This window comes from Chrysochloris asiatica, unplaced genomic scaffold, assembly GCF_000296735.1.
Source record: "Chrysochloris asiatica unplaced genomic scaffold, ChrAsi1.0 scaffold00016, whole genome shotgun sequence".
Taxonomy (NCBI): domain Eukaryota; kingdom Metazoa; phylum Chordata; class Mammalia; order Afrosoricida; family Chrysochloridae; genus Chrysochloris; species Chrysochloris asiatica.
In genome coordinates this window covers 5,386,901-5,395,734 of record NW_006408534.1, presented here as the reverse complement: position 1 = coordinate 5,395,734, position 8,834 = coordinate 5,386,901, and the positions used below count along the sequence as shown (strand labels likewise).

The 8,834-nt window shown below is 38.7% G+C and overlaps 1 pseudogene; it reads left to right on the top strand.

The window, feature by feature from the left end:
- The first annotated feature begins 38 nt into the window (after positions 1 to 38).
- Positions 39 to 734, top strand: LOC102831666 (annotated as a pseudogene).
- Positions 735 to 8,834: the final 8,100 nt, after the last annotated feature.

Sequence of the window (8,834 nt, the reverse complement as noted above, 5' to 3'; positions counted from 1 at the left end):
CTATGGGTCAGAACCGACTCCATGGCACTTAACAACAATTCCTGCCTCCCAGAAAAAAGCGAAAACAGTGATGCTATTCCACCAAAAACCACTGGAGGGCAGCACTATGCATCGCAACAGCTTCGCATCAGCCACTCTCGACCTGTGCCTAGCAAGCCCATTGATCACGACACCATCACCTCCTGGGTATTGCCTCAGTTTGAAATAACAGCAGAAAGTTGTTTCCCAATTTTCCAGAAACATCATCATCGAGAGGCAAGACATTCAAGTCGAAAATCTACTGCCTCCAAGTTTCCACATCTGACCTTTGAGAGTTCAGTCTTCCAGTTCAATGACATTGGGGCTCCCTTTAATCAGGGATTGTCTCAAGCAGTCTGAAAAGGACATTTCCAGACGACCCTTAGTGCCAATGCTCAGTCCCCCAAGCTGTGGGGAACTGTCAGTACCTACGCTTCAAAACCCAGCTCACGTCTTCATTCTACCTGATATCCAGACCCCAGAGTCATCACCTGTGAGGGAACAACCCATTCCCCCAGATCAGAAGGAAAACAGCCTGCCAAGCTACACTTATCTTACTAGTTCTCCCAGGAGCTGAGCCTGGGCCTATTCTGGTTAAAGACACTCCTGAGTACAAGTGTGGGATAAAGGTTACCTGGAGGAGACAGGAGCACCTATTGGCTTGCCTCAGGGAGCGATGGAAACTGAGCAGAAGACAGTTTATTGTGAAACACTGACAGCTGCCTCTCTCGCTATTAAAAAATTCAAGAAATTGACTGATGGTTTTCGTAGAGTTGCTGACATCACTTTTCTGGCTCACAAGATAGTGTATCAGCAGCCTTCAGAAGTCCACCTCTCTAACACTTAGAAGTCTTCCCTCCCACCATCTCCCTCTCTTGCTCCACCATCTCTAGCGGCCAGAAGTTGAGTTAAAGTACTCTTGTTCTGTTTCCATGATGAGTTTCTGTAAGGTCAATCCTGACTGATAGAGATTCCATGTGTGTCCCAGTAGACCTGTGTTCCATGGGATTTCCAGTAACTGGTTGTTGTTGTTTTTCAGTAGATCGTCTGGGTGGACTCAAACTTCTAACTTTTTGGCTAGCAGCCAAAAGCTTAACTGTTTGTACCGTGCAGGGACTCTTGTGCTACCGTAACCATATTGCAATCACTGGATTATTTGTCTCTTTATGCCCTTTTCCTACAAATTCCTTAAGATCAGAGACTCTCTTTCATTTTCTATTTCCAATGTTTAGTTCAGAGCCTGGAAACTTACTAGACATTTCACAAATATCTGTTGAGTGACGTTTAATTGAAGAATGAGTAAATTGAAAGAATTATTTAGTTGAAAAAAAAAAGATAGTTTATCAGTAGCAGCAAATGGAAATAACACCAATAAGAAAAAGAAATTTTAACTAGAGCCCTGGAATCCTAAGGGAACTCAATTTCCAGATTTGCATTTTAAACTATCTAGTGTCCGAAGCAGTTACATTCAATGTTAGAAACAGTTCATTTCATATTTTCCCTATAACTTAAATCCTTAAAATTTAAAAATTTCTTATACTAACAAAATGTTTATAAATAAATGGCTAATAGGACGTTTTCAGTGAACCCTGCTTTTTTACTATTAGTAATGCAGCAATACTGCCCATTCTACAAACAGTCATGTTTCCTTAACTACTGATTGTTAATCTTTTAGCTATCTTCATGCAAACAAATTCATTCTACATTTGTGAGTACAAACTCTGTCTGGCTCAGTAGAGCTTCCTCTGTGACTTGATGGACAGAAAAACACCAGAGCATCCACTGTGACTTTGGATAGTCGAGCTGTTTGCTCTATAACGTTGGCTCATTGGCAGAAAGATTGGCAAGATGGGGAAAGCGTAGCAAGCCCTGTTTGCATGAATACTGTAGGACTTGGTGGGGAAGGGAACACAGATAATCTTCTCAAGTGTGTTTATGCTTTGACTTTTTGTTCCCAAAGACATCTGTAAATATTAAATAGGGTGGGGGAAATGATTTCCTGTAGTAACTGTTTAAAATGTACGTAAATAAATACAGAATCTTTTCAGGGAATATTACTTCTTATTGTAAATAATGCAGAGTGTCCAGTTAACAAAATATCTCAATTGTCTTTCTACTCATACAAATATTTTATTCTGTCCCATTTATTTAAGAACCTACTTAATGTGTCACATCCAGTCTGAGGAAGACCAAGAAGGGGTTATTCTGCTTAATTTTTAGATGGAAATTTGAAACATAGAGAATGACCTGTGCTCAGGGTCACACAATGAATAGAGGCTGACCGACCCACTGAGTTCAATGCAATCCCAGTGTGTGTTGAGTTCTATGCTTCTAGATTGAAAACTAATGTGGATAAACAACTTTGATCTTAGAATACAATAAACTAATGTGCAAACGAAAAAAAAGTCATCCACCTGTGGTGTTTCTGTTATGTTGTTGTTATTGTTAAGTGCCATCGAGTTGGTTCTGACTCACAGCCACCCTGTATAGGGTTCCCGAGGAGCAGCTGGTGAGCTTGAACCATCAACCTTGCAGTCCAGTGCACTAACCCACAGCACCACACTAGGACTTATTAATTATTTTAAGCACAAAGGGATTTAATATAGGGGAAATTTTCTCAAAGTGCTAAAAAAAAAAACCTAGAAGACCAAAGTGGGCCGTAGGTATACTACAACCCAGAGATTGGATACTGCAAGGAATCACTACCACCTCTGCAGAAGCCCAGGTCTGCTTCACTGGGCTGATGCCTACAGAAGCTCATAGCGTCTACAGGTCATCTACGTGAAAAATCTACATTGTCACCCAAGGCTACTGGAGACTATACTCGTCTGAGACCATGCTCCTACCCCCCTGCTATTGTATACTTAGTACAGAATTCCATCACTCTCTCAGTCCTACTGAAGAACTCAGGAACCACGGCTGAGATTAACACTACCTGTGACATACTGTAGCCATCTTCAGGGCTACCAAGAATGTCTCTGTTGAAGCCACTGTTACTCCTTTATAACATAACAACAACAACAACAGCATATATTGCTGTTGTTGTTGTTGTTATGTGCCTTGGAGTTGGTTCTGACTCATAGCGACCCTGTACAGAGTTTCCGAGGCTATAAATCTTTATGGGAGCAGAAAGCCTCATCTTTCTCCCGTGGAACAGCTGGTAGTTTCGAACTGCTGGCTCTGAGGTTCACAGCCAAATTCGTAACCACTACATTGCCGGATCTATCAATCAATCAATCAATCAATCTATCTATCTATCTATCTATCTATCTATCTATCTATCTATCTATCTATCTATCTATTTCACTTAAGGAGCTCTGGTAGCATAGTGGTTACAAGTCTGGTCGTTAATCTCATGGTCAGCAGTTCAAAACAGCTAGTGGTTCCATGGGAGAAAGATGAGGCTTTCCATTCCCATAAAGATGTACAGCCTTGGAAACCCTTTACAGGGTTGCTATGAGTCAGTACTGAGTCTATGGCACATAACCACCACGTTTCACTTGTTTTGCTTCTCTAGAAAACCCAGCCTAAGACAGTAGGCATAAAAATGAACTATCAAGCCAGCCAAAACATATAACCACTTACTTGTAATTCATTATAAGAATTTTGTTTTAGTTTTTACTCTGAGTGACAAAGGAACATAGGAAATTATTAAGTAGAAGGGTGATAGTATCTGACTTATATTTTTAAAGGATAATCTGGTATCTGTGTTAAGAGTAGACAATGGTCTACAGTATTATTTCCTAGAGCTGCTGGGACAAAGCACTGCAAAGTAGGTGGCTTCAACAGCAGAAATGTATTACTTCCAAGCTATGGAGCCTGGAGTCAAAATTTGTAGGGTGAGCAAGGCCATGCTCCTTACAAAGTCTCTAGGAGCCTTCCTTGGCTCACCCTGTTTCAGGTTGTCCTATGCATTTCTTGATTCGCAGCTTCACTTTAACTACTTCATCACACAACCGTCTTTTCTCTGTCTCTCTGTGTCTCTTCTTTTTAATAGGACACCACTTAGATTGGATCAGGACATGGTATGATTTCATGTTAATTGATAACATCTTCAAAGACACAGACAATATCTCATTTTCAAGTAAAAGGTCTTCAATATATCTTTTGGAGGGACACATTTTAATTTTTAGCATGGCCAAGAGTGAGTACAGTTAGAAGGCTCTACAAATCATCCAAATGAGTGGTCATGGTGGCTGGGATCAAAGTGACCGTAGTATAAACGGTGAGAAAAGATGAGGTTCTCTTTAGATTTTGGAGTTATAACTAATAGGTTTTTGATGAGCTAGCTGAAGGATGCATGAGGAGATATGTTAGATGGATCAAAGATTCCTGATCTGACAGCTGAAGCGGCAATGTTGTCCTTTACTGAGATGGAGAAGGCTTGAGTAGGAACAAATGGAATGAAAATCAGATGTCCGGTGTGTGGATATGTAAAATGTAAGATGCCTACTCAGCATCCAAGTGTAGATGTTGCAACTGTGGAGGTATAGATATGGGGGTTGTCAGCATATACAGATTTAAGACCCTCGATCTGGATAATGTCACTTAAAGAACACTTGACACAATTAGTTACTTTTTTTTTTTTTAAGTTTTTATTGTGAATTATAGTTTACATGGGAAAACATTAGCCTTACTTTCATCCTATCGTATATCATTTCATTGGCATGGTTACAATCCCCTCCATGCATCATCAAACAACCAAAGGGTATACCCCACAAGCCTGCCCTTCTGTCATCAATACACAGCCCCTCTCCCTCTCTGGGTCTAGAGTCATTATCTCTGTCATTATCTCTGGCATCACTGTTTCTCTGGGTATACATATTCTTTTGGCTAATATCCAACTCTCATATACTCATATCTCCAGACTCGTAAATCCAACTATCTTCTCAATTTTTTTTCTTGAATGACTAATAAAGATACAAGAAACTTGTATCTCAGACTGAACTCGGCTCTTCATATTTTCAAAACTGTTTCTAGTCTAATACACAGCCATACCAGTAAATTACTATTCTTTGATTCACTTGCTCAGGCCAACTAAATTTCAAAATTATCTTTGACTTCACTTTTCTCGCACCTTGCATCCAATCCATCAGTTATAATATTAGCACCACCTTCAAAATATAATTTTAATCTAAGCACTTTTCACTGTCTCCTCCATTACAAACCAGGTTCTTGTTACCAACCTTGGCTACTCTCTTAGCCTCCTGACTGGTTTCATTAGTTCCGTATTTGATCTACTGTTATCTTTTCTCCCAACTGCAACCAATCTCGTTCTTTTAGCATATAAATCAGATTAAGTCCTTCTTCCCAGTTTACTTCCCCCTCCCTCCTGGACAAAACATGCTGCCTTGTCTATTTACATCAGGCTAAATCAAGAGCCACAAATGTTCTCTAACCTCTCCAACCCATCAAAACATAAGCTGAGGATTTCAGGAGGTTTTCCAGATCTCTTTGGTCACCATATTCAATTCCCAATCTTCTTAACTAATACTTCTGAACCTGCCATCCTCACCTTGACCCTTTCATCCTCATACCCTACACCTTCCTTCAGGGCCCTATTAACATATGTAAGGGCACTGATAATCTGTGGTACCCATTCCTTTGCTTACTCATAAACTAAATGTGATATGTGAGATACATATATATATGGAGCATGGTGACTCTGTAGGATAAGCACTAAAATGTGAATCATAATGTCGTCAGTTCGAATCCATGAGTACTCTATGGGAGAAAGATGAGACTTTTGACTTCTGCAAAGATTTACAACCTCAGAAGCCCTATACAGATGGCACTTAACAACATATATGTGTGTGTGTGCTTTAGTTATGGATAACATTATTTATTTTTAAATGTAACCATTAGCAATTGAATGCAAAAGCGGTGTATGTTATTTTAGTAGAATGAGATAAACTGGATTATAAAACTTTTAGTTCATGTGGGACACAAAGACTTTTACTATATACCACATTTTCTACAAAATAATGTTCTACGTATTCTACAACAAAGAAAATGAGTCTTTGAATGTAGTTGTTTAAGCAATCATTGAAAAATCCTGTTGATGTTTCACAATGAAAAGCTGACTTTCATCATTTTTGCTTTCAATTGTTCATTCTTCAATTTTGATGCTATACTTGTTTAAGAACAAATGAAAAGATGCCAAATTAGAAAACTCAACTCAACATCAGCACAATATACATTCTTTTCCAGTGCACATGGAACAGTCTTCAGAATTGACCTTGTGTTAGGCCACAAAGCAAGCCTCCATAAATCTGCAAACATCAAAATACTACAAAGCATCCTTTCAGACCACAATGCCATAAAATTAAAAATCAACAATAAGAAGACCAAGTAAATAAAGTTTAATACATGGAAACTGAATAACACCCTGAAGAGCAACTGGATAATAGAATAAATTAAACGTGAATTCAGAAAGTTCCTAGAAACAAATGAGAATGAAAACACAACATACCAAAATCTTTGGGACACAGCAAATGTGGTGCTGAGAGGATAATTTATTGTGATAAATGCACACATCCAAAAATAAGGAAGAATCAAAATTAACACATTAACAAAGCATCTCCAGCAACTAGAAAAAGACCAACAGAGGGAACCTACAGTCACCAAGTGAAAAAAATAATAAAAGACCAGAGCAGAAATAAATGAGATGGAAAACAGAAAAACTATAGAAAGAACCAATAGGACTTTGAAATGATTAATAAAATTAATAAAATTAATAAATTAATAAAATTGACAAACCATTGGCAAACCTAACAAAAGAAAACAGGGAGAAGACACAAATAACATGCATTAGAAACCACATGGATGATGTCACAACGGAACCAAAGGAAATAAAAAAGATAATAACAGAATACTATGAAGAGTTGTACTCCAACAAATTTGGAAACTAAGAAGAGATGGATACATTTTTAGAAAAACACGACCTACCTAAACAGAGTGAAGTAGAAGACTTGAACAGACGCATAACAATAGAAGACATTGACCAGGTCATCAAAAAGCCCCCAACCAAAAGAAGTCCAGGACCAGATGGCTTCACTGGTGAGTTCTACCAGACATTCAGGAAAGAGTTATCACCAATTCTATTCAAATTATTCCAGAAGATAGAAGAGGATGGAAAACTTCCTAATACATTTTATGAAGCAAGCACAACCCTCATACCAAAACCAGGGAAAGACATCACTAAGAAAGAAAATTATAGACCAATATCCCTCATGAACATAGATGCAAAAATTCTCAACAAAATGCTGCCAACAGAATCCAGCAGCACATCAAAAAAATAATACATTATGCCCAGTGGGATTCATATCAGGGATGCAAGAATGGTTCAACATTAGAAAAACAATCAATGTAATCCACCATATAAACAAGAGAAAAGAAAACCAAATAATCATATTGATTGATGCAGAAAAGTCGCTTGACAAAATGCAACATCCATTCCTGATAAAAACCCTCAACAAAGTAGGAATTGAAGGGAAATTCCTCAACATAACCAAGAACATATATACAAAATGAAGAGCCTACATTCCTCTCAATGGAAAGAACCTGAAAGCCTTCCCTCTGAGAATAGGAACTAGACAAGGATGCCCTTTGTCACCATTCCTATTCAATATTGTGCTGTAAATCTTAGCCAGAGCTATATGGCAAGACAGGGAAATCAAGGACATCTGAATTGGCAAAGAGGAAATAAAACTCTATTTGCAGACGATATCATACTATATATAGAAAACCCCAAAGACTCAGTAAAAAGCTACTAGACCTCATTGGAGGATTCATACAAAAATCAGTTGGATTCCTCTATACCAAAAACAACAGCATTGAAAAGGACATTAGGAAAGCAATACCATTTAAAATAGCCACCCAAAGGATAAAATATCTAGGAAGAAATGTAACCAGAGAAACAAAGGACCTATACAAAGAAAATTACAAAACACTACTACAAGAAACCAAAAGATACCTACAAAAATGGAAGAATATACCATGCTCCTGGATAGGAATCAATGAAAAAATAGGGGAAAATATGAGCACTCTAATACAGGGCATACACAGACTACCAAACATTTTGAAACTTACATAAACAAAAATAGACAAAACAGATCAACGGGACATACTAAAAATTAAAAATGTATATGCATCAAAAGGCTTTATCAAACGAGTAAAAAGGGAGCCCTCAGAATGGGAAAAAAATCTTTAAATATATGAGAACCTATAACACCTCTACAAGAAAAGGACAAATAACCCAATTAAAAAGTGGGCACAGGACATGAACAGACACTTCACCAAGGAGGAAATCCAGGCAGCCAACAAACATATGAAGAAATGTTCATGATCACTAGCCATTGTTGTTGTTGTTAGGTGCCATTGAGTCGGTACCCTATCACAGCAGAACGAAACACTGCTGGTCCTGGGCCAACTTCACTAATGTTGCCACACTTGAGTCCATCGATGCTGCCACTGGGCCAGGCCATCTCGTTGGGGGTCTCCCTCTTTTTCTCTGACCTTCCACTTAACCAAATAGGATATCCTTCTCCAGAGACTGGTCCCAACTGACAGCATGTCTGAAGCATGAGAGACAAAGCCTGGCCATCCTGGCCTCCAAGGAGCACTCTGGCCACACTTCTTCCAACACAGATCTGTTGGTTCTTTTGGCAGCCCATGGCACTTTCAATATTCTCCTCCAACACCACAACTCAAAAGCACCAATTCTTCTATGGTCTTCCTAATTTACTGTCCAGCTTTCACATGCATATGAGGTTATTGAGAATACCATGGCTTGTGTCAGGCGTACCTTAGTCCTC